The sequence below is a fragment of the Manis pentadactyla genome, chromosome X (genome assembly GCF_030020395.1).
Source record: "Manis pentadactyla isolate mManPen7 chromosome X, mManPen7.hap1, whole genome shotgun sequence".
In the NCBI taxonomy this organism is placed as follows: domain Eukaryota; kingdom Metazoa; phylum Chordata; class Mammalia; order Pholidota; family Manidae; genus Manis; species Manis pentadactyla.
Genome location: NC_080038.1, coordinates 5,984,728 through 6,011,713, shown reverse-complemented (window position 1 = coordinate 6,011,713; position 26,986 = coordinate 5,984,728). Strand labels below are relative to the sequence as shown.

The following is a 26,986-nucleotide window of genomic DNA, read 5'->3' as shown; positions in this document are numbered from 1 at the left end:
AGTTTTATAGGCAGTTGAGGATATTTGGGAACGTGAAAAAAGCTTAGGGGTGTGGACTTTAAGGCAAGTACTAGGTGTTTAGGATTGCAGGGGAGACAGAGAGAGAGCTGGGTTCGGAGGTAGGAGAAAGCCTGGATATATGGGATGATCTCTTTCCATTTGCCCGTACACTCACAGAAGTTGTATAAGTCGCAGAGAATTTTAGGATCTAAAGAGCCATTTGGGGGCCATTTAGACTGATTGTCCAAGGGATATTGTGGCCAGATCTCATTACAGTAGCGAACAAGCAGAAAAGGTTTGAGGTCTGGAGTGAGGTGGAGGGGCTTTAGATTATTGAGTAAGCACCCTAGTGGTGACTCTGTGGGAACGAAGGGGCCAGATCCCATGGTGAGAACGAGACCGTTCAGAAGTCGCTGAGGCGTCCCTGAGCGATTGAGAAGGTCGCGGAGAAGACCAGGCACAGTTAGGGGGTTGTCACCACCTCTAACTGTGGGGTTGGGGCGAAAACGCCGGGGAGGCTCAGTACCTGGTACCAGGAGTTTTCGAGTCGAGTAGATACGTAGATAAAGGGAGACCGGGCCTCAGTGGATGAGGATTCTCACCATGGGGAGGCAGAGAAGGGTCGACTATGGGGATCAACCGTGACTCTGAAAGTCGTGGTTGGGGGTGCCCCTGTCCTGGAGGAGCCCTTGGGGGTGCCGGACACTCAACGGTCACTTCCCAGGTTCCAAAGGGACATTTAAGTCGACCATGAAGGGGAGACTCACCAAATCGAAGGCCGGTGTTGGGCGAGAAGACGGTAGACCGGGGAAATGGGCGGTGAGCCCGTGGAGGAGGATCGGGCAGTGCGGGTTCCCAGAGCAGCTCAGGTTCCCGGAGGAAGGGCAAAGTCAGTGGGAGAGCCTCATCCGAAGTCACGGCACCAATGAAAGGGTATCTCCCCGTGACCCTCCTTACCCAGGATGACTCAGGAGACACAGACCCACGCAAGAGACTTTATTATCTGAAGGAGAGAGTGGCTGTCCCAGAGGGGGGTGGGGGGGGAGAGAGAGGGAGCAGCAGAGAGAGCAGCGGGACAGAGAGACAGAGACAGAGAGAGGGCGTCGAGAGAGAGACAGAGACACAGAGAGAGAGAGAGAGCAGCAGAGTGAGAGAGACAGAGAGGGAGAGCAGTGAGTGAGAGAGACAGAGAGAGGCAGAGAGACAGAGAGAGAGAGAGAGGGCAGCAGCGTGGTGCCTCTTATTGTGGCAGATCCGCTTGGCCTGTAGCTTTGGGGGAGGGTCGGGATGTTTAGAGATAAGGCGGGGGAAGCCCAGCAAGCCCCAGGCAAGCCCCAGGCAAGCCCAGGCATAATTCTCACCGGCTTATGTGCTTGGGACCATGGGGCAAATGGAGGAAAAATTACTATATTCTTACAAAAAGTACCCAGAAGGATTTGTAGATTATGTTGAGAGAAGACTTTGGAGGGAAGAAATACATACCCATGAGCCAAGAAAATGATCCCCCTTTGTTCATAGGATTATATAGAGGAATTTCTACTTCTCAAGTGAGAAAACAGATTACTTCCTTGGCTAAAATCACCCTTTGTGTAGGAAATAATACTGATTTTCTTTTATAATATTCTAACATTATAACTCCATGTGTCCTTCATGTCACTTCATTTAAAGACCCATGTTACAGTAACATTATGCACACTTCTGCTTCCTAAGCAGCCTTAGGAGCAGAGCAAGAGGGTCGTTTGTTTTGAAGTTACATGGCGAAAGTTTGCAAGAACTCCAAATAATGTACCTCGAAGTTCCAATATTGCCTTACAAGCTCTATTTTAAAGGCACAGTGTCATGGGATAAACTTAATGTCACCTTGGACCCCAGTCATGCTCATCTTTGCCTTTCCTTATCCTTTCACAGGCAAGGGATGTAGTGGATGACCTTTTGGGGTTACAGTATCTTACAAATTGAGATTGATTTGCTGAGGTTATTACAGCAGCTGAACCTTCACTCAAATCTATAAAATGTCAGTAAGAAAAAAAACAAACTTTTTGGCAATTCTTTTAAACAAATCTTGGAGTCAGTCTTTGAAATCTGTTCAACGGATGGTCTGAATTTCCCTCAATGCTTAGCACAAAACTCATTTACCTATCTGTTCAATGTATGGGTTACCGAATTAATTAATGGAAAGTGAATTTTTAACATATATTGGTTATATGGGATAAAATATCTATGTCCTGGAACATCGTAGTCGAAACTGTAGAGATTTTCAAATACTCTAACTGGTACTAAATCTCATTGAGGCCCCACAAGTTGTAATGTGATAAGAAAGCAATGTTCAATATGACAAAAAAAAAAGATCAGTCTTAAAAATGTATATAGCACAGGCAATTTATGTTTTTTTCTGATAATGAAGCCTTCTAAAAGCATTTCAAACTGTACAGTAGTCTTGAGATTTTAGACTTTGAACCAAGGATAGATAAATGTAATTTTAAGAAATGAACTTGTGATGAGTTCTCGCCCAAGGCAGTGGAGCGCTTCTAGGTGTTGTTCCTGTATTCTTGCTTGTCAATGTCAAGGTAGAGTCTTCCCTATGGTTCATGATTTCCTTGTAAAAAAACAGAGTGCCTGTGTTTCATTTCAGATTTTCTCATGTAGCTCTTGTCTAATCAGTTAAGAATCTACATATAAAGAGTTAAGTATTTATCATTCAAATTTATGTATATGAAAATGAAAATTTTAATTCCACAAGACTACCTTTGGCCTTTTGCCCAAATATTTTTTTCTTAAAAAAAGATATAATATTTAATATCTGGATAGGTTAAAAATCTGCAACATTTACCTGTAAATGTTAACTAGTGTTTTCTTCTCGTTTACTTACTAAGTTGTTGCATTAATGCTTTAAAAATTCTGCAGCTATTGTGTAGGGGCCAAGACGGCCCCAAGATACCCCTCTTTGGCATGCAGATTATGTTCTTCTGAAAGCAGGCCAGGCCCCAAAGACCAGAAAGAAACTCGGACCTTCCCCCGAACTGCACAAAAAGGATTTAGATGGAGGATTTGCTGCAGGAAGGGAGCAATCACCATAGATAACTACATCATAATAGGAACTAGGGGAGGAATTTAGCAAAGTCCGCTTGTTAGAATCCCCGACCACGTCCCATTGTTTCTGGGTGGCCCAGCAAACATTTGTTTACCAAACATTTACACTTTTTCATCTTCCTGTGAATTACTTTGTTTCGCTTTGAAGCCCCAGACCCCTACCCGCCTCTCCCTAGTTCAGGATGACACATAGACCTCATTTTGCCTGACTTTGGAATCTCCTGTCTGTGTGGGTTCCCCATGCATACGTAATTCAATTTGATTTTTTCCTGTTAATCCATCTCATGTCAGTTTGATGCTTAGACCAGCTAGAAGAAGCTTGAAGGGTAGAGGGGAATTCTTCCTCCCCCACAGTTGACATTGAGACATCTTCTTTATCACTTTCAAAAACACATCTCTCTTTGAGGTTGAACCATCGTATAGCTGCTTTAAACTAAAAATCTCCCCAACTGGGTGCCTTATCGCCACCCTTGTTGCAACTACATCAGTGGGAGTTAAAGGTCTTTCTTTGGTTCACTACTTCTTCATACCTTGTCTGTTTGAATTCCTGTAATGTCACCAGCACCCCCTTTCTAATGGTTCCCAGGTGTGCGAGCACAGCGGGGGAGTCTCATGAGGCCCATTCTGATTTGGGACGTCATTCACAGGCACAAACTTTGTCCTTAGGTAAAATCTGTATGCGTCTCCCTATTGCTACCCATGTCTGGCCCCCTCTGTGTAGCACAGAACACATGCAGTACTCCATTCTCTGACAGCACTTCAAAGACAAAGCTAACAGGGCCTCCTGGGGGTATTTTCCCAGGTTAAATATGCCCAGATGTGTTTGATTTCAACTCTGTACTATAGGATCAAGCACTGTTTGTAAGTACAAATGTCCAGCAGTTAAATGATCTGTCCAGGGGAGAGACTCACCTGATTGAAGGAAGGAGATAGCATTTGACTTCTAATACCCAGTGATCTTAAAGCCATTATTTAAAACCCTCTCTGCCTGGATTATAGAGACTTTGCTGGGCTTACTTCTGGAATGGAAATTCTGAGTCTTTGCTGGTGAATGAGCAGTAACATGAAGGTAGGCATCAAGGTACTCAGAAAAAAATCCATTGGTGGGCAAGGTTTGCTTTTTGTACCTTTGCTTGACACTCCATAGATATTCCCAATTTGTCACTGGTGTGTGTTACAGGTCTCAACATACTAATCAAATAAAGGAGTCTTAAAATGGAAGAGAAGAAAGTAGGGAGCAGATAAACAGGAAAAGAAGGGAATGAGGAATCAGGAGCTTTCTTCAGATGTCTGGAAAGTTGAAAGCAACTTAATTATCTCCAACATCTTAAGAACTTATACCATTTTTACTTAAAAAAAAATAAAACTCTGGAAAATATACATGATGTGATGGCAGTAAGATGTTTAAGGGTTGACAGATCAAGCCAATATCTCATGAGAAGGAAGGTTGTGAAGAGCTTGATCTGAAACTCAGAGACGTGCTTTGCTCCCTGTCTCACACAGTACGTGGCATGTAGCGGGTACTCCATAAATACTGGTTGAGTAAATGACTGGATGAGCGTATGGAGGCCGAGTGATACCCTGAAAGGCTCTGTCGAGACTCAGAGGCGTCCTGTGGACTGTCAGGAAGTTTGTGGGTTATTTTCATCATTTTGAAAAACTCAAAGGAAACTTTCATTACTTTTAAGTGATGTTTTTCATCAGGTACTTCTAACCCTGGAGATTTGTGAAGTTAAAAGCGAAAGAGGTTTTTTGAAATATCATGCTGAACGAGAGAAGCCAGGCATAAAGGGCCACATAGTGTACGATCTGTTTACATGAAACATCCAGAATAAACAAATTCCATAGAAACAGAAATTCATAGATTCATGGTTGCCAGGAGCTGGGAGGAGGGGGGATTGGGGAGTGACTGCTAATGGGTGTGGTATTTCTTTTTGGGGTAATGAGAATATTCTCGAATTAGATAGTGATGATGGTTATACAACTGAACACACTGAAAACCACTGAATTGCATACTTTTAATGGGCGAGTTTGTGATAGGTGAATTATATTTCAATAAAGCTGCTTGTAAAAATGATAAGCATGGCACCCAGCATTCCAAAAAAAGGGGCAGATTCTGCTCAGAGAAAGCACATGCGTGCGTGCGTGCGTGCGTGTGTGAGAGAGAGAGAGAGAGAAAGACAGAGAGACTTCCAGGATGTGTGACAACACCGCAGTCATAGGGAGCAAGGTTTCAGGTGGTCGGCACCCTTCTGATACCGCATAAATCTAGGCCAGGGGTCAGCAGACTTCGTCATAAAGACTGGAGAGTGAATATTTGGGGCTTTGGGTCATCCAGCCTCTGCTGAAACTGCTCAACTCAGCCGTAAACAATAGGTAAGCACTTAAAGGTAACTGTACTCCAAAAAGGCTTTATTTATGGACACTGAAACTTCAATTTCATGTAATTTTCAAGTGTCATAAAATAGTCTTCTTTTAAGTGATTTTTCTTAATCACTTAAAAATGTAAAACTTCTTGTAGCTTGTGGGCTACACAGGTCAGGCAGAGGGCCATAGCTTGCTGACCCTGGCTCGAGGCTAATGGTTTAGAAAGGTAGTCCGCCCATCAGCAGGTCATTGTGAAGCACGTTAAATTCCTTAAGCCAACAGACTACTGAAAGCCATAAATAATGCTATGTTGTGTTTAAAGCCTGAGCTGTTACTGGGAGGCTAAGCTGCAGTAGTCCACTTTTAAGCAAATCATGAAAAATCAGCTAAGAGAATCTTTTCTAAAGAGTATTTAAAGTATAATAATGCTACCTTGTGTGCTTTTGAGATTTTTATTTTTAAGTTAGGGAAGCTACGGTTATCTTCAACACAGGCCATTAAGAAGTCTGCCAAGGCTGTGAATGGAAAGCCCTGGGAATTTTTCATTGCCCCTGGCTACCGAGTTTTAACAGCAAAGTTATTCATTAAGTTCACATTTTTAAAAAACTGTCAACAATGCCTCTTTATAGTTCATCTGCATGTGATACACTTCCAGAAAAATGATCTTTGATTTGACAAATGAGAGCATCCATTGTTTTTGTGATGACAAATAATTTACAAAAAGAAAAACTCAGAAAGTGACTCTTTTAAATTGGAGGTAAAAGTCCCCAGTGTTCCAAACTGTGAAGGAGCAGTTGGTGTCAGGTGGTTTCTCAGGATATGGCCCCTGTGGTCCTGGAAATATTTCCAGGTAATGAGCCGGAAATGGAAAAGGAAGAAAACCATTTGCAGTACGTTGGCCATTTTATTTTACACGTTTTTGGATCTATTTTCTGATTTGAGCACAAGTCAGAAGCTGAAGAACATTCTTTTCTGGCCCACTCCCCACAACCCGCAAACATCCCCCTTCGTTCTGTCATAGAAGCATTTAGATCTACTAATTTGGAAAAAAATGAAACCTGTATCACTAGGATCATGAATAAGAGATTTCAAAAGTAAATCAAATGTTGAGCTCACCATAGTTTTCAGCTTTAGTTAAACCTCACTCTGTAACTGATTTTTTGATGCATAAATAAGTCAAGTGCCCACTGAGGTCACAGACCTTGTGGACAGCAAAGACGAATTAAACACGGGCTTTGTCCTCAGAGGGCTTACAGTTTATTCAACTTCATGGAAATATCCTAACAAATATGGCAACTGCGGAACATTCCTTCTAATCCTAAAAGTGCTCCCTTATGTTGGTCAGAATCATGAATACAGCATCCTAATGTCAAATGATTGGCTTCACATCATACAATAGTCTTCACTGGCAAAGCTAAAGTCTGCCTCAGAGAAGGTGAACTGAGCTTTGTTCCTGTGATGATAGAAGAAATAAAGAGATTATTTTACAAAGCTACCTCCTGAAAAATTGAAAGCAGTTTATGGGAACTATTTCTTGCTTTCTTCTCACAGTGATTCTTAAGTGTTGGCATAGTCCAGTTTCTGTTACACAGGACTGTGCCATTTTTATTCCTCCTTGCAAAGTCTGTGAGTTAAGTATTACTATTACTCTTTTAGAAATGAGGAAAAAGAGATCTAGAAAGATTTAAAACATGCAGCAGGTACCAGAGGTGATAAAATACTGGGAAAATTTCAAGTTCAGCCAGGTCTAATGCCCAATCCACTTTTCACGTTGTATGTCAGCATGTGATTTAGCTATTTAAATCACTGCTTCTATTTTCCCTACATAAAATTTAGGAAAATTAAGTCTTGGAAGAGTATTCACACTTACACTTACCTTCTTACATAATCCTTTGAGCAGCCTATTATATGAAAATGTGGAGACATTGGGGACTTAGTGGGGCAGATGAAACCTTCTAGATGTAGAAAGAAAAGTTCTAAGCAGGTAAAAGAGCATCCCAGTGAAATACATCAGATGGACCCATAAGGCAAGGACACCAAACACTACGTAAGCCGTGTGGTAGAGGGTGGGAAGATGGAAAGCACCAAGAGCTTGATCATTCAGTGGAGTGTGATCAGAACAGGAGTCAAGAGCTATGACTTGAGTTGCAGGATTGATTGAAGATTCTCAAAGGGTTGAGAAGGGTAATGAGAGGCCCAAGACTGGAAATTTTATTTGAGCTGATTATGATATAGGAGAGAAACACTGTCAGGATGCTACCCACTGGTGTGACTGGTATGATTGTAGAGAAATGTATTAGTTCACTGTTGCTGTGTAACAAATTAGCACAAACTTATGGGTTAAAAGTACACCCTTATTAGCTCATGGTTCTGTAGATCCCAAGTCTGGGGGGCGTGCTGTGTTCTCTGCTCAGGGTGTCATGAAGCTGAAATCGAGGTGTTGGCCACACTGGGCTCTGATTTGGAGGCCCTGGAAAAGAACTGCTGATAGCTTGATAGCTCCCTCTGGTTGTTGGCAGATTCATATGCTTATGATTCCAGGACTTACCTGACCATTTCCTTGACAAGCCACTCTTCCTATGAGCCACCTGTGTCCCTTCTCACATGGCCAGCTCCATTCTCAGAGCAGCAACAACACTGAGTCTTCCGCATAAAACTCTCTTTCAAGGGCTGACGTGCTCATGTCAGGCCCATCTGGATCATCTCCCTCCCTCAGCATTAGCTGTGTGTATAACGGCACAGTCAGGGCCGTGGTCACTCCCGTTCACGGGTTCTAGGCATTCAGGCAGCTGTGTTTGGGCCACCACTTTAGAAATTCTGCCTCTCATGGTAAGTGGTGAAGATCTGTAGCTGCTCCCTTGCCCCTTGTGAGCTGTGTTGCCTATAATAACAACAGTTTGTAGGCTGTTGGTCTGCTCTCTCCCAGGGTTAAAGAGCAGATAAGAAACTCTATGGCTTTTCCTTCCTCCTGACACTTGGTTCTTCCTGCAAGGAAATCTGTGTCTCTGGGCGTTCTCTTCTCCCTGTGACCACCTCCTCAGTTTTTGGTGCCAAGAAATACTGGAGGGCAGATGGTCCATCAGTTTGGGGCAACTTCCGGTGGTTGTGAAGAGGCCTGCTGGAGGTCCAGATAGCACAAGAGGGCAGCACAGAGCAAGAGCTCGTAGATGTTGATGTACAGGCTTGCCCGGTCCTGGGCCTTCCAGAGATGATCTGTTCATCTGTCTTCAAAACACCTTCTCACTCAACATGTGGCTCCTAACCCAGACCACTGACTCTTTAGAGAGAACATAGCAGCTATAGCACGCGCCGACCATGCTGTATCACAAAAAGTCAACTCTAAAGATCCGCTTCATGGAACCTCAGTTTCTCCAACTCAAAAATGGGCTGGAATTCAGTCAAGGATGAGACATTTTAAATGGACCAACTCATTTTTGGAGCTCCAGCAATGTAAAAGTCACTCTTTACAAGTCTGATGCTGTAAGCATAGTGTTTCATATCCTGTTTTCATCATTGATCCCCCAAAGAGCATATTCAAATATGTTTTCCTAATTTCCTCCCTCCATGAAATTTTCATACAACACCTATATTTTATATCTATTTACATGTACTGTGCTTTGTACATAAGAACAGTAAGATTTTTGCCACCAAGAACTAATTTTCTCCCCCTTGGGGACAGTATTAACCTCATTGACAAGGCAAATTGTTCACATTTTAATATTTAAATCTTCACCTCATGTGGTCTGTTTGATTTGCCAAGTGGCAGTAATACTTCAGTTGTGCTGAAAGGTACTAAAGATTAATCCTGGGGAACTGGAAGAGTCTTTCAACATGAAAAATCACCCAATATATTTAAAATATAATGACAAAATGTGAAGTATGATCCCATTTTTGTGGATAAGATGTATAGAAAAATGAGTTGAAAGAGCAATCTACCAAATGCTGCTGCTTTTTTAGTGGTTTAGATGCTCCCCTAGGTGTTTTGCTTTTGGGAAACATTACAAAAGAGCACATATTACAATTGTGTCAAGAAAAATACTATTAAAAAACTTAGCCATTCTCTTTTTTTTTGCCCTCCACATTTGGATTAATGGGCGGTGTGAACTCAATCACTCCCGTGTAGCAAAAGGAGAGAGGTATTTTGCATGGCCCATTCATGACTTCCTTAGATCTCTAGAGGGCTTCAGGCCTCCAAGTTTATTGGTCTGTTCTTCTTAATTCTGGTTGAATGCATGTACATTATTCTCTGCAAAGAAACCCCACCTACTAAAGAGTGTTTCCTTTCTTCTTGTAAGATTTTGTATCCCTAGAGCCCCCTTAGCCCTGTTTACTTTGGAAATTTCAGGAGTTACTGTAGGATTTAGTGTAGTGAGTTTTTAAGTCCCCCTTTTAAATTCATAAACTGCCTCTAATCTTAGAAAAATGTCAGATTACACTTTTGAGAGGTTTGGGAACTTGACATTTTGTAGCCCAGTTGGGGTGCAGGCTGCTTCCATTCTGAGCATGTTGTTCCAATTTACGTCAGAGGGAATTATATACAGGTCAGGGCTGAGAGCAGGTTATAATTAATGGGGTGGACAAGTGGATTTTTAGTGTTTCATAAAATAAAATGGAAATCATATGTGCTTGGAACTGTTGTATGTTTTTAAATATTTACATTTATTCTAGTAAACATTAATTATAACTGATGTATTTCTCCTGTGAACTTGCTAACTGGGAGGTCACAGCCATTGTTCACTGAGTAGAAAGGATGGATGACAGGCTAGTTACATACATTTTTTAAAAAGTACTTGGGGGAGGTACTGGTGAGTGAACCCGTGGAGGTAGTCCACTCTTAGGTTTTTCTCCTAATTTTCTCTCATGTTTAAAGCACCCACTCGGCAATGTGAACCAGATGTCAGTCCTTCTAAGGGAGACTGGAGAATGCTTAGCTAGTGAAATTCTTGAATGGCTCCCGGCAAAGATGCATGGCCAGTACTCAACCATGAGCACTTTTTTTTGAAATTTAGAAGTAACTGAAGCACTACCAGAATCTAAAGAGTCCAAATTTTCTTTACATCCATACATCCAAAATTTCCAGTTCTTTGCAGATGTGGCAGCAACCTGTTGCTGAGGAAAAAGATCTTTAAGAGTCTGGAAAACCCACATTCTAAGTCATACTCTGCTAGGTGTCAGCTCTGTGGTCTTGGGCACACTGTCTTAGCCCTGAGCCTCGATTTCCTCATCTGCAGAATGGGGAAAATATCTACTCCTTAGGGTGTCAGTAGGGATTAAAGGCAATTTATATAAAGGGTCCGACAAATTGTAGGTACTAAAAAAGTCATCTGTGGGTATATGAAGGAATGGTCAAAAACAGGAAATTCAAAGGAAGCCTTATGTAAACTATGACATTGTCAGTTATCTGGGTGTTAGGTATATTAATGCACTCTTCATTATTGCCTAGAAGTCTCCAACTCCCCCAAATAAATATTATTTCCATGAAGTTAATGATGCCTTTATAGTCATTGTTTTATGCAGCAAAGAATCAGTATCCACATACTGTCTCCCAGGGTATAATCATGCACAAAGAATGCATCCTAAGACGTTTTTGTCCTTTTCTAAGGAAGCTATTTAAATGGAAGGACAACTGCATATAGAGTTAGAAGGTAACCATCTGTAGTACTTCCCCTTCCTGCTTCTGCATACGAGTCACAAGTGTTTGGCAGTCCTAAATGGGATGAGACTACTTGTCCAGACCCTTGACCAAGGACGTCATATCCACTCAGTCCGCTGGGGAGTCATGGTGGTGACAGATGTAGATGTTGGAGCCAAATCACCCTCGGGTCCCTTATTACCACTTCTGAGTGAGTATCCCAGTTTAGAGAGTGTCTGCGGACCTTCCCTAGTCTTCAGATCTATAGTATTCCCTGAGGGGTCCTTAGGGGAGAAAAAATGCCCCTGTATTGGGTGTCATTGTCCTTCTTCAGGGCAAAACTTGGTGAAAACATACTGAGAGGAAACAGTACAGGTGGAAGGAGAAAATGAGCAAGAAGAAAAACCCCCTGGTCATGGGCAAGGCCTACAGACTTAGTGCATATGTCCTCAATGTATACTCAACACATTTGTGCCCAGTCATATTAGTTCATAAAATTAATACATGAATGGGTATATATATATGCCTCACAGTATAGTCGTATTTTTAAGATGTAACAACTGTAGCATTTTCAAAGTAGTCATTTTCCAGAAACACCAGCACTGCCACTAAATTTGGCATTGTTGAAATCTGTCTATAAGGAGAGACCTTGTGTAGGTCCCTAAGTAAAATATGGCTGACACCTCCAGCTTCATTCAGTCCTTTATGGAAGTCTTTTTTGAAAATCATACTGTGTGCGCAGTAGTCAATAGAGTTCCTGGCAAATAATAGCATCTCGGAGGATTGGAGACTGACGAGAGTTGGGCTTGGGGTGGATTAATGATTGTGCATTGAGCATTGAGTCCCCTATACAGAGTTTTATTGTTGTTGACAACTGTTTGATCAATAAATATGAGAGATGCCCTCTCAAAAAAAAAAATAGCATCTCAATATAAATGAGATTTTGTGTATGTGAGAAAGAGAGAGAATGAAAACAGAGCAAGAGTCTACTTAGAGAGGAAGAGGGAGAGACAGAGAGCATGAGTCCCATTCTTATCTTCCCACATACAGTACCAGGTATTTGAAATGGAAAATGATCGTAGCTGACATTTTCTCAGTCTCCTACCTAATGCAGGAATTCCTTCTACAGTAATCGTGACCGCAGGGCAGGAAGCCTGCCTGATGGAAGACTAGAGGTCTTTCTGTTGGGGAATAATTTGATTCAATATAGTGTTATTATTTGGTAGCTCAAGGTGGCATGGTACAAAGTTGTGTGGGAAATTGGACTGTGAAGCCCAAGTTGGACTGATTGTGTGTGGAAAGAGGACGCCAGGGACCAGTTTAGAGCCACCGTTATGTTCCACTGGGAAACCTAAACCCTAGTGCTTTCTCAGTGAGTTGAAGTACATACATCAAAGGAATTTACATGGTCTTTACTTTGTGTTAATAAAATTGACCGGAAGCACTATATTAAAATTACTCATTGTTTATACCCATTTAACATCAGGTGCAGAGGGAGGAATTTTTGTCAGTTTCCTTGAGCATATAAACATACAAAAACCTCAGCTTTCCTGAATTTTGTCTCAAAAATCAGACCTCTTTATTCACCATAGTTTTCTACCTTATGCTTTTCCGAGAGATTTCTGAAATACAAGGAAGAAGGTGATGTTATGGATGAATGTAAAAATTCATGGTTATATTACAAATATACATTCAACTCAGTCTCTTAAATCTCCTCTATTTATGATTAAAGGGGAAGGAAGATCTTTATAATGATCTCAAGGAACAATACAATTTGGACTTACCTAAGAACTTTTCACTTAGATCTAGTATGTGGTTTGTAGTTAACGCAAGTGAAGTGGACTCAAGTATTTTAGGAATGTGTCAACCAGGATTTAAAGAAAAAAAAACGAGGCTTTCTATTTGGGGCTCACATTAACCAGAAAATTAACCAGAACTTTCATTTCCAGAGAATTTCTGTTCACGGAAGCTTAACTGTACTTTATACTGTAGTCTTAGTTCCTACACCAAATTGCACTCCATTTTCTGACTTAGTTCTTGGAAAGTGCTTATCACAAGGAACAACTCGAGTGAGCAGAGCAGTGGTGGCCTTTGGTTTGGGATTTTAATTATTATCGACCTGTCTGTATCTATACATACCTGTACATCTGTACATATCGGTAGACAGAGCTCGCCAGCAGAGGGGTTTGTGTTTAAAGATGAGTGATTAACGCTCTCCCTGTGATTTGACTTCCATCTTCCTCTGTCAAGTACACTTTTCCTCTTTCCAAGCTGCCATTATTTTCCTAGAAATGGAACAGTGCTTTCTACTCTTTCTTAAAGTAGTGTGCAGAAGGAAATGTATCATGGGAAAAATAATTTATAAGTGTAATCATAATGTTTGGCTAAAGATAACTGGGAAGTGAGGAGCAAAACCCTAAAGTAGCAGAGAGGCCAGATGGTCTGTCCGTCTTGCTTTTTTGGTAATGCAGTCACTAAGCAGGATATTTTGCTTGATTAAGAAGACACTGGTCTTGATTTTCATTCAGCGGTCTTTGGGTTTTCTTTTTCTAATGGATACATGCATGCGCACGCGCGCGCACACACACAGCACAGCTTTCATTCAGCCCATTGATCATTTGTGCCATTGTAAGCAAGATGCTGCTGAGAATGCGAAGTCTTAATGATAAAGAAGTAAATGGGTTCCCAAGTCTCAGCTATGAAAAAGCCTGCAGTCTGCCCCCACCCGACAAACTCTTGAACATTACCATCTCCATCAGATTGTTGTAGGGTCTGGTGTTCTGTTTTGTTTTCTTTTGATAACCCAGAATGGAAGAAAGGCTGTGTACCACAGTGGCTAACTAGGGTTTTGTGAGGTACAGAGTAGACTCAGGGGAGAAAATAGAGGTTTTGGAGTTCAACCCTCCAGGGGGCTACTGTGCATAAAGGATCTGAGTTTAATCCTCGGAGCTGCCAGTCAGGATCATGATGAAGAAGCACCCATGCAAAGAATCGCTTTCTGGATGCTGCCGGGTGGGGGCGGGGCCGGAGCGGAGCACCCCTGTTGGGACCGTGGTGTTTTGGCAGCTCACGTTCAGGGGAGGTTTGCCTGGCTGTGGCTCTGGCACAGCAAAGCTCCCGCCTGGGAAGTCACCCCACCATCGTGTTGCACCCTCTTCCCAGAGCCCCAGGTGTGAGTCATCTCCCAATCTCTGTACTAAGGAAGAAAGTGGATAGCATTGTGAAACGGAGTATTTGCGCCCGTGTACAAGAGAGTCGCTTGGAGAAATTTGTAATGCAAAGAGTCGATTTAGACAACTGGCAGAACTGTTTGGAACCGTGCGCTGAGCCAAATGTCCGCTGATCTAAATAAGGACAAGCTGGAGAAGCAACGTAACAAGGGATAACCCACCAGCCTTCCTTCCTGCCTTCCTTCCTGCCTTCCTCCCTCCCTCCCTCCCTCCCTCCCTCCCTCGCCCCCCCCTTCCCTTCATCATTGATAAACAATCTTATGAAGTCTCAGGGAGCAACACTGTGGTTATTACACTCACCCATATTATCAAGTCCCTCCCCCACCAGCCCCTTCACAGTCACTGTCCATCAGCGTAGTAAGATGCTGTGGAGTCACTACTTGTCTTCTCTGTGGATAACCCACTGAGCTTTGCCAAACACGTGATCAGTCAGACACTAAAAAGTGTATTTTCAAAACTGCAGTGCTTTCTCCAATTAACATTCATATTTATTATCGACATAAATATATCTCCACTTCAGAATAGCTCAGCCACCTTGAAAGCTCACTGTTCTTAAAGGTAAATATTTTTAAGTGAATTTTTAAGCCCTACATTGCATCTCAAGTACAAAGTCTTTCAGTTTCACCTCTTCTTATACTCAAAAAGCCAGCTTCTGATATAATTTGATTTAATAAATGGACAAAATGTACAGGATGAAATGTGCACTTAATAGCTTGAAAACTTTTTAAAGACTCAAATAACCCTAAACAACAAACAAAGAAGACACAACCCTTAGAGTCAAGACCTCTAAGATCGTATCTTTTAATACTAATTCCAAGGTAATGTCTTGATTTCCTCTTTCATAAATTATATTTATAATTTCAAAGATACAGCAAGGAACGTTTAGAGAATGTAAGGAAAATCTCTCAGTTCAGACTGCTGTGAGAGTATTTTTTAAAAGATACTCAAAGCTCATAGCATTTATGGGATTTGTTTGTGCACAGACTACAAATATATGTATATTTTTACATATTTTTTTAATCAAATTATCAAGCCTCCAAAGAAACATTTAAAATATTAGTTTTTAGGCCAAAAAATATTTGGGTTGGGGATAACTCATTCTCTGAGAATGACTTGCTTTATAACCCCTCTGTGCCTGCCACCCCATCCTCTCCTAAACCTGCGGATTGGTTTCACTGTGGAGTGGCTGGCACCCACCACGCCGCCTTCCGGGCCCTTTCCTGGGCCTGTGCTGCAGCTGCAATAGCAGCTCTTTATTGTCCCTTACCAACTAACCTCTGTGGTCATCTCCCTTCTAGCCCCTTCTGGGACAGATGGGTCTAAAAATCCTGATCTGGCTGTTACTGCAATTTTACCAGCCAGTGAATTTACTTCTTTGGGATGCCTTTTGTTACTGTCATTGTCAGTAAGGTACAGTGGGGCTTTCAGGCAATGGCACCTTCTAATTTGAACGCACCTTTGATCACCCAGGCAGGAAGCCTGGCTGTACCTGTTCATTTCACACACACACACACACCACTTCTTTCGTTTTCCTTCCTGCAATTTCCTCTTCTAGAGAGGCAAAAGCAAAACCAATGACTCTTGAAATATCTCTGTTTATTTCCTTTACACCCTTCCCTGTCCCCTTAAGGGCATGTCCATGGTTACTTTCAACTTTGGGCTAACATCCTGCCCTCAAACCCTCAGACAATCGGGGAATTCTAAGTACCATAGTTCCTGTTTTTTTGGTCCCCTGTGTAATTGTGGCTTTTCTCTCTCAAATTTCATTGCTAAAATGAATGAAGAGGTCTCTGCTTTCCAATAGTTCATCACTTTGTCTTTTCATGTAAGAAATAAAGTTGGATTTTAATGTCCTTGATAAAGGAATAATTCCTTAAGGAAATCTGAAACTAAACATTTAACAACTTGAGAAATTAAATCACAACTCTGTGCCCAAATGCTGGAAAGTTTTACCCTGAAATCAAGGTGTCCTTTGCGTGGTTACTGGCAGGGGGAAAAGCCAAAATATCAAGAAAGCCTGCACAGATCTGAGTAGAAATACCTTCTTAGCTAAAGGAGACCTGCACCCACCTCTCTGTCTTCGATTATGCCATCCTTTTTCTTTCTTTTATTTTATGCATGGGTCCTTGGAATTTTCATGTTCTCTCACCCATTGCTTGGTTTGTTTTGTTTCCCTCATTAAAATGTAAGCTCTCCCAGGGCAGGCCTCTGCTTTCATATTCACTACAGCAGTCCCCACGCCCAGAGCAGCAGCTGGTGAACAGGCAGGCCTCCAACATGCCTGTGGAATGAAAGAATAAGGCCTTCCTGGTTTTACTCCAAAAGTAGTTCTAAAATTAAAAAATAAAAACGCTTAAAGAAAGCCAAGTTATTGTCCATATAGGATTCCTAATGTCATGAGAGTAACAAAACTAGCTTAGTCTCCCAAACACTTCCCATGAGTTCAGGTTAAGAGCAAAGAGTTGAAGCTGCAGACCAGATACAGGCCAAAGAAGGACCAAGAAGAAGGTTACTACTGAGGGCTCTTTTTATTGGGGCCAAATCTGTAGGTGGGCCCTGCCTGCTCTGACAGTTTTCTGGGGCCTGGGCTGATGTTAGAGGATGGTGGGAATGGGGAACGTGGAGCACTTTCTTGCGGGCTCCTTTTACCTGTGTCTTCCATGGCTCAAGGGTCCTTCAGTGGCCGGTTAACTGCCTCCACTACAGCTACTAGAAAGCCCAGTGGTGATCTGATTCCTAGTGACCAGTATTGGCCAGATCTCCTGTAGGGGACAGGAGCTGTGTCCGTTGGGAAATAACTCCATGGATCTCTCACGGTTCTGTACCTCTTGTGAGTTGAGTTGCCGACAGCCTTTGTTCCAGACTATCTTTTCAAGGATGTTTGTATAATGAGTGAATAGCCTTGGAAGAAGTTTGAGATAGAGCATCTCCTTCTAGGGTAGAGTGCAGGTTTGCTCATTGTCCATTAGAATCAAGATAATGGCTCCAGGGCAAATGTGGGGCAGCTTTGCTCACAGTCCAGAATCAAAGATTCAGGTTTCCTAAGCTTGGGGTCGGTCAGCTGTGATGCAGAGCCCCTGCCACACACACCTGGGATGCTTTGGGAGACAAGGGGAATTGATGTGAACACAAAACACACGATGCTTGCTGTGCCCTGACTCAGAACATCCTTTGTCTCTGATTCAGTGGCCTCGTGTCTTCTGCCAGCATCCACGAAACTGGCAGGCTGACTGATTAGCTTGCAAGTAGGAAAAAAGGAAAACCCTTCACTGTTCTTGATAGTATCACTTGTCCCACCCATGCCAGGGTCCCTTATTTCCTGCAAAATCAAACATTTTGCCAAAGATTCACATGGGACAGGGAGATCTTCAGTGGGGAACAGAGAACTGAAGCCTCAAGACAACGGTGAGAGAGCCAGTGGGAAGGGACAAGCAAGCCAATGAGAGTGCCTAGGTAAAGTCCAGTAATGAAGGGTCCTTACTGTTACTCATGGGAATGTGCATTTATTTATTAGTCAAATACTGGTCCTTCACACAAGGCACTCCATGAACAATGTTGAATGAATAAATGATTTCTATCTTTCCTGTTTCCAAAAGTGGATTGAAGAAGTTTCCAATAAAAGCTATAAATAATTAATGGATTCAAAGAAGAGTGGGAAGAGCTGATTCAGGACAGGAGGGGAAGAAGGATGTGAAACTTTGCCTCGCTTAATCCTCAAAGGACCCTTTGAGATTGGTCTCATGGTCACATTTTACAGATAAGGGAACTGTCTAAGATAGGAAGAGATCTGTGAGAATAAGATATGTTGAGTGGCTGGCTCCTATCCCCCTTTGCTAGGAAATGGCAGAGCTGGGTTTATCTGGTGAACTTGGGTTTATCTGGTTTCAAGGTGTAAATTTCTTTGCATGACACCACACTGAATGGTCTCATCCCAAAACTAGACCAAGGACAGTTGGGCCAATGAGCTCAGGGCTTAACCCGAAGTTTCCTGACAGCGTATTGAAGAGAAAGCCAGATGAAATGAATTATCTGAAAGACGGAAAGCCTATTAGTTCATCTCCCATCTCACAGTAGAAGGATAGCGAAAGAGAGAAAATGAATTGTATTAGAACATAGAGAAGAGAAAAAAAGACTGCTATTTTAGACGCAATGCAACATAGGATATATTACACATTTTTCTGAACCCCTTGGGCTTAGAGACTGTAAAAATAGTAGTTCTTACTACATGGTAAAGTCTGATAAATGATGCAAACTCTGGTAATCTTAAGAAACATATGTCATGCTAGAAGCTTTAGCAGAATTTGCATCAGAAGAAAAGTTTAAGAAGATACAAGCATAACTTAGCAAAACCAGTCGGTAATGTTAATGCTAGCTGGTTGGGTGTGAGGATTGTTTTCTCAGTGCAGAACCCATTCCATATCTTCTGTGGGAGTTCTGGAAAGCTCTATTTAAGGTTATACTAAAAGTGTAAGTTAGAGTATGCTCTGAGCAGAGAGATTTTTTTTCTTTTTGTCAATTCAGTTCGGTTTCCTTAGGAATATAGACTAAGCTCAAGTATCTTACTGAGGTGGACCCACAAGAAGTGAATCATGAATGAAAAAGAGTGATTTAAAAGCAGTTTTAATTTTATGATACTTTCAATTTTGAGTGTTTTAATAGTAGCCTAATTTTACAGCCCTAGACTTTAACAGCTCTATTGCTGCGTGGAAAACGAGTTCATCCATTAGCATTTAAATCTGTTCAAAGTATTTTTGCTTGAATTTCTCCCAAGAAGCCTTCTGCCTTTGTTCTTTGGGGACGCACAGTTCCAGCTCCGCTCTTAATATCCTGTTTTGGTTTGTCAGGGCTGTTGTCCTTTTCATTGCCATGTTCCCATCGTTCCCTGTCTCTCATGTGGTGCTTTACAATAACAATTCAGAACAAAAGAGTCACTCCTCTTTCTGTTGCCTTACAAAAAAATGACCATCCCCTGACCTTAGGGCTCCAGTGATCAAGGGAAATGTTAAAAGCATGTTCTTCATAATAGTTAACCAGAAATTGTGAATAAGGGTTACTTTGCTTTATTTTTTAAGATCGCCAAGTAGCTTCAGGGCATTGTGAACAGGAGTTTTTTGTGTGTGGCTGGCTGACTTTGAAGTTGAGAGAAGGCCATTTCCTTTGAGAAAAGGAGCTATCATATTTGAGAGACTCTCCCAATCTGTTAATACAATAGGAATCAGCTACTGTGCGACATTACCATTACCTCAGTGAGTCAGGAGTCAGGAGACCCAAGTAGGTGTTCCTGTCGTTGAACTGAAGCTTTCCAGTGTTTGGAGAACAACTGTGAAATGGCACACTTGCCATCATCAGCCATTGTTTATTGGTGCATTTTTTCGCCTGGTGGTTAGTAGGTGGGGAGGGGAGGGAGTGTGCACTTGCTCTGCCTTCTAGAGGAATGTTGCATGGATAAAGTAAAGAAAACGTTTTCCATGGTAGCAAGCATTTTTCCAAGTTGAATTTACTTGCTGCAGAAACCGAGCTCAACTGGTCTGTGCTGCAGAGACTAGGCCCCTCATGTCATTTGCTAGTTTCCAGGTAACCCTTTTCAGATGTGAGTGGGAGTTTTTCTTTTTTTAAATATATAGGTTATCTACAGGTTTCTGTTTCTGCACAGAAGAAGGAATGTTTCTCTAATGCAGAAGGGATACTACAACTCAGGGGCTTGTGAAGAGTGAATTCTGTCAAGTGCCAAGTAATTTTACCCAGGTGCTTTCATGAATGTATATACAGGTACATGTGTGTGGATGTGTACCTGTGTACACATACCTATTTATATGTGACTACAAAAACTGCCATTGTGGATGTACACAGTGTTTTATATAGACACAGAAATGGTTGTATGAAGATATGTCCAAATGCCTGCTGGACTGTGAACGCAATTGGAAAAGCAGTTAGGGGAGGCGGTGTGGGAGCGCCTTGTGTCTGTGGGCTCCATTCCTGCCGCAGCCAGGGTGCTGTCCACTCTCCAGGAGGGCTGGTTGAGACGTCTGTCAGGAGACCAGGGGTGACAAGTCCCCACTCGCTGTCTTGCTGTGGGCTCTCACTGCCTTCGCAACCAAATGTGTGCCTGACCCCTGGTACAATGTAGACCTGGAAAACTGCAGCAATTTTTACTTTAATGTCAAAAAGGTCCCATTTACCTTCAAAATCGGAGGCTTTATTTATTTATTTATTTGTTTGTTTGTTTATTATTTTGGTATCATTAATCTACAATTACATGAAGAACATTATGTTTACTAGGCTCCCCCTTCACCAAGTCCCCCCCACAAACCCCATTACAGTCACTGTCCATCAGCGTAGTAAGATGCTGCAGAATCCCTACTCGTCTTCTCTGTGTTGCACAGCCCTCCCCGTGTGGCATTTTATTTCTTAACATAAACTGTAAAAGACATGACATGTCTGAGACTCTCTCTGGCAGTGGGAAATTCCTGGAGAGGTTGCCAGATCATGCTCTTCAGAAGATTACAAAATTTGTTGTTGTTTATCATTTTCTTTTGCTTTTGGGGGTGGAGTACGTGTTTGTTTCCTGAAGTTTTTACTTGAGACGTTCAAGTGAATATTCCACCACAGCACCAGCATGCAGACCAGTTAGGCATGCCTCCTCGCAATTTTGACAGTTTGAATGTTGTTTTAACAAATCAGTGTTTTCAAATCTCTGGATGAAAAGCTCTTTCAAATTCTGTTTATTGATGTCCGTGTGTCTCTTCCGTGGACAGTGAGGACTTCTCTGGAAAGTCATCTCTGGAAAGTCATCTGTACATGAAATTGAGTAATCCCTTTGTTTATTGTGAAAAGACAAATGAAATTAGGATCTGTAGAGACAGAAGCCAAGAAAATATATGTTTGCGTTTTTATGTGCAAACATGTGCAGCACACTTTGGCTTAGCATGAGGCGTCACTGTGGCATGAAAGTAGGTGTCACATGTTGCCAACTGGGCAACGCCAGGAAGCAGTTACTGCCTTCTGCTGCCCTTTATCGAGGATATTCTCTAAACACCTTTGGTGGGTCCCAGTGTCTGGTTTGTGAATTGAAATGTGCTGGTTTGTTTGGATTTTACACTCTCCTGATTTACTTTCGTTGCAGTTTCTTGTCTTGCATGGTGATAAGCAACATCCTTGAAAGAATAGCACTTATTTTTTCTGTGCTTTTGGGAAGACTACTTCCCCTTCCCCTTCTTCCTTTAGACAATAAATTTTTTCAAAGGGTACTTTTCCATTCTCAGTTCACTCTTTCTTTGCCATTCTGGAGACTGAAATGTGGGACACCCAACACAGATTTGGGGTGCATATGTAATGTGTATATATACACACGATGTGTATATATGATGTTATGTGTGTGCATAACATACATGCATGTGTATATGGGAAAAACTGGATTGTGTGTATATGTATATATTTTATGCACACATATTTTTAGTTGCTTGTCAGGATGATATATGGTAATTTAGATCTCTATTTTTGGAAGAAAAAATGACTCTGCTTTATTGTGTTTGTACAAGAGATTGTTCTTCCTGATGTAACATTAAAAAAAACTTCTTCCAGACATTTTAATTCAGAATGCAGACACAAAAATAGTGTCTTATAAAAAAACCCAACAAACCAGTATACAGAGCATAATGTGATCATGTGCGGGGGTGGGGGGGAAACAAGAAGGAGGGAAACGCAAGGGAAGCGAGCGCCCGCTGCCGACCTGCAGAGCTGGGCAGGACGGCGCCTGCTGACCGCATGGGAAGCTGGCATGCAGTGCTCAGCTGCCGGACACCGACCCGACCTGCTGCTGGTCCCTGTGATCAATGAGGGTACAGAGCCCAGGGCCAAGTCATCATTTTTGGGGGGACAAGGCAGTGGCTGTTGATCTGACCTGGGCTGCCTTTTCGTTTGAACACTGAGTGGGCGAGGGCACGGCAACACCACAGTGGGGTCCGGGACAAAGGCAGTCGGAAAGCAGGAGGGAGTTTTGATTCTTCAACTCAGCAACCCTGGCAGGGTGGATGAGGTGGAGCTGGCCTTCCTGGAATTGTCGCGTCGATTTTCCTGTTGTGTTTCACTATTGACGCTCTCACAGACACACAGGACTGCTCCAGCACTGCCTGCCACCCACCATCTGGTCTCGGTGGCCTGTCTGTCATTTCGTGGGTCCCCCTCCTCTGCCTACGGCGATGTTTCTTCAACAAGAACTAGGGTGCAGTCCATTGGTGGGTATGCAAGGTGATCTCTTTGTGAGAATGTGGACATACTAACAGAACTGTTAAGGACAGATGTGCTGTTTCCTGTTTTTAACCTGTTGATCAGTCTTTAGTCGAGCAAACTGCGTTTCTGAGACTGTTGAGGGGGTTTCTTCACTATTAAGACAGAGTGGGATCAGACAGTCATGTGTGTCTTTTTGCTTGTCTGTTTGGATAAATGGACTCCAGAAGGTGTGTGTAAGCATCTTGTTAAGTCAGTTTGGAAGACTAAGTTTCAATTAAAATAACCAGGCAGTGTGACCTAGCTCCCGTTTCTCCTTAATTTTTATCATTAAAGCCTTCATATCCCTAAAGACATCTGCAATGCTTCCAAGTGATTCTTTTCAGGAATGTTCATTCATTATTAATCAGATTGCATGGTCTAGAGAGTATGTGATTATTTTAAAGAATATCCTAGAGATCCAATTACTGAAAACGGGCATATTACAGACAGATGTGGAAGTACAGAAAAGGCTTTTTGAACAGTGTAATTCAGTTTGCATGAGTTCCACCAGGTGGGTGTTTGGTGAAATTAAAAGTCTTCCCAGGTTCTTAACTTTAGGAATCAGGCAAAACATTTTAACTTAAGCACCCCTTAGCTTGGAAGAAAGACGAAACAACAACCTATTAAAATACCTCTTGTACTAATTAGTTACTTTAAACCTTGAGGCCAGTGCCTGCGTGCTTATCTGCTTGTCACTTGGTTTTCCAGTCAGTCTCTCTGCCCCCCTACAATTTGGTAGGCAGAAGTTCTTAGTCGCCTGTCCCTGATGATGCAAATGAATTTCAGTGTGCTTGACAGTTGGAGGTTGAGCACAGTGATATTTCAGAGGCCGAAACACCTATAGAATGCTACGGGACCACTTGGTTTTTTTTGTCTTTTCACCTGTTCCTACTCAATGTATTATTGTTACTGTTGCTTTAAGAACCACTTTGCATTTTTACTGCTCAGCAGCCCTAGTTTGTGGTGGGAAATAGTCTATGTTGTGGTATCAATTTCCAGTCTTTTTGGGCGCCATTGCATGCAGTTGGATCTCCCTCTGCCCCTTTCCGTCACTGAATGGCCCTGTTTTGTGCATTTACTGGCTCACCTGCATCTCAGATCAACCAGGGCGCTCATCATAAAGCAGCATTTGGTTAGTCTGTTTATTCTGTGGTTTTTGTCATTCAAAAGTTAAATACCAAACCAAGACTTAATATGCAGACACTGAGTTCTTGTATCAAGTTATTTTAAATTCTCTGTAGTGAATACATCTAGGATAGAGCACGCAGTCTTTATGGAATTTCTGCTAGTTTTTTGAGTTGAGAGGTTATGTTAATCTGAGTTGAGAGCAAGGCCTTCTGAGTTTAGTCCCTGTTGCAAACTGTACCTAACAAACAGGGTAACTTCGGAAGTTTCACTGTTCTGAATTTTGGAGTCTTCTGAAAATCCGTGTTTCTGCTGATCCAGCATAAAAACATCATGCCCCAGTCCTTAAAAAAATACTCCACCTGTGGTTCTATAATAAGGATAATCTCATAGCAAAAATCCAAACAGCACTCAGTCAACTAAATCTTATTTACCCATGTGAAGAGATGGGATCCAGAAATTGACTTGATCGTGTTTCTGAAACTTAGGACTCTTAAAGAATTAAATTTATTCATACCATTTCAGATGCTGTTTGTTATTTACAGTGCTTTTAGGAGTGTCCTTTTCCAAACCTTTTTTATGTGATTTTGTATAACACTGTGCCGTTTTGACAGTGTGTCTGTCATCTCAGTTGTGTGTTGGTAAATTTAACATCAAGCTTAGTTTCTACACCCCAGAGGATATTTGGAAAAACCCAGAGGGAGTGCCTTGGGAATCGTCTGGGCAGGGGCTGAGAGCCACCTGGTATTAACAATTGACTACAAGCCACCCAGCATTGGTCCAAGTTTATTCCTTGGTCTAGTGATTCGTTAATTTCCTTTATAGTGATGGCTTTCAGACCTCAGGATGATGATACATGGAGTCCAGAGGGAGCAAGGGGCCATCTGCCCAGGCAGCTGGTTCAGCCAGATCACCTTAGCCATCACCTGGGTGCCAGGGTCCGACCATCCCTACAGCCCTCACTCCTAGCTCTCCCCATGTCTGTTGATGAATTTTCCTTAACCCGAGAAGGCACGAGTCTCTGACATCCAGGTTTGCCATGGGAGGGTTTCAAGGGGGAGGTGGTCTTTTGGCTCAGGCACCCGCTCATGATCAGCCTCAAATTTAGATTCTGAATGTTGTCTCCATATGAGATTTGTGTGTGTGCACATGCTTGACATGCCTTACCAGCCCCAGAGCTAAGTGACTATACTGAAAGAATGAGAAGAACCATGTCTTCAAACCTGGGTCTCATTACTGATCAGTCTATTGTGTATTAGAAAATACTATTTTAAAATAAGTATTTTAGTTATTTTGTGATTATGGTAGTTGTATTGCTTTGCGTTTTTCAGCTAAAAGCTTTGCTTTGCTAATTGCAAACATTTAAGACATACCACACTATTTAGAGCCATCTTTTTAAACAGTTCTTCTTTGTTCCATATGAAATCTTCAGAGACAACTGTGGCCAGGGCTCTTTGGGCCTCTAGGAGATTCTGTTCTCACCTTAAAAAAAGAGAAAACAAAAACAAGAAAATAAACACAAAACAACAACAACAAATCCCACAAAGGAAAAGTTGATGTGTGCTAGGAAAAAAAGCAGAAGCAATTGCTAAGAGCAGCAAAATGTCCCATTTGCTGGGTCCCTGGTCTGGGAGGTGAGTGATTGCAAATCAAGTTGAAGAAGCATTTTGGGAGAAAGCCACAAGGCTTTGAAAAAGGGGATGAGGCATCAGGACTAATACTTGGGCAGCAGGGAGCTGCTCCACGTTTTGAGCCTGTAAGAGAAGTGACGGGGGAAAGCTATGGTGCCAGAAGCCTGTTGCAAAGACGAAACCGAAGGATGAAAGAGTGGAGGTAAGAAATCAAATTAGGAGGTGTGGTTTGGTTTGGTTTGGTTTGGTTTGCAGGGAATAGTCTAGAGATGTAGTAAAGAGGACCTGGATCGACATGGAGTTCAGTGAGAACAAAGACAAAGAAATGGAGCCAAGAGCTGCTAAGGATTGACACTTACATAGCCTAGCTAATGGTTCGGACGCAGGGGAAGGAGAGTGTATAGTTTCCTAGTGATGCTGTAACAAATTACCACAAATGTGATGGCTTTAAACAGCACTGGAGGTCAGAAGTCTGACTCAGTCTCCCAGGGCTATCCTCAAAGTATCTTGAGAGCTGCACCCCCTCTGGACGCTCTAGGGAAGAGGCTGTTTCTTTGCCTTTTGCAGCTTCTAGAGGCACTCACACCCCCTGCCTTGATGCCCCTTCCATCTTCAAAGCCAGCAGTGGTCGTCAAACCCTGTCCACGTCACATCCTCTGACACAAGTCTCTTATCTCTGGTTTCCACATTTAAGGACTCTTGTGATTACACTGAGTTCATCTGGGTAATCCAGGCCAATCTCCCCATTTTAAGGTCAGCTAACCTTAATTCCATCTGCACCCTGAAAGTCCTTTTAACCTAAAATATTCACACATTCTGGGGATTAGGACATGGACATCTTTGGAGGCAGTTATTCTGCTTCCACCGGAGAAGGTGAGTTTCTGCCTTCTAGTGATCTCGAGAATAGAAGCACCGTGGGAGTCACCAGGAAGCTAGGAGGGCAGACAGGTTTTGGGGGGACTCGAGAAATCCCATGAGGTGCACACTCTGAGTTAAGGCTCTTAGAGTAAATGAAGCAAAGAACTGTCTGTGCTGAACTGGGATTCTGGAAAGAGATGGCACTGTGCGCCAGGTAGGAGCCTAAGAGCCCTTCCCAGAGAGACAGTTCATGAAACCAGTGTACAACCTGGATGGCTTTTTAAAATTGCGGCATCCCTGACGGAGCACATTGTATTAGCTTCAGGTGTACGGCATAATGATTTGACAACTGTATCCATAGCGAAAGGATTGCCAAGATAAGTCTAGTTAACGTTATCACCTTACATAGATTCCGTTTTCTTGTGTGTGATGAGAACTTTTAAGATCTACTCACTGAGCAACTTTCAGATATGCAGTCCAGTGTTATTCACTATTGTCACTGTGCTGTACCTTACATACCCACGACTCACTTATTTTATAACTGGAAGTTTGCACTTTTTGGCCTTCTTTGATGGCTTTTTGATGGCAGGTCAGACTTTAGAAAACATCTAGGTTTTGATTAGCTGGGAGGAGAAGTTAGCAATGGTAAGAGAGAGAGAGAAGGAAAACCGGAAGAACACAGGGTCAGGTAGCCACAGAAAGGAGGGTGGGAGAGGTATGCAAACATTCACATCATCATTCCCACCAAAATAGCCACTTACTAATTTTCCATTTTAAAGAAGGGC

General features: G+C 42.3%; 1 protein-coding gene across 5 annotated transcripts in view; it reads left to right on the top strand.

Annotated features, from left to right (window-relative positions):
- Positions 1 to 26,986, top strand: part of MID1 (midline 1) — a 338,498-nt gene that overhangs the window by 198,429 nt on the left and 113,083 nt on the right. The window contains exon 1 of one of the 5 annotated variants that reach the window (XM_036913000.2): positions 22,357 to 22,553. The exons of the other annotated variants lie outside the window; for them this stretch is intronic. The gene's annotated coding sequence lies outside the window, so the exon portion shown is untranslated. Of the gene's footprint in view, positions 1 to 22,356; positions 22,554 to 26,986 lie in introns of those variants that run through there. 5 annotated transcript variants of the gene reach the window in all.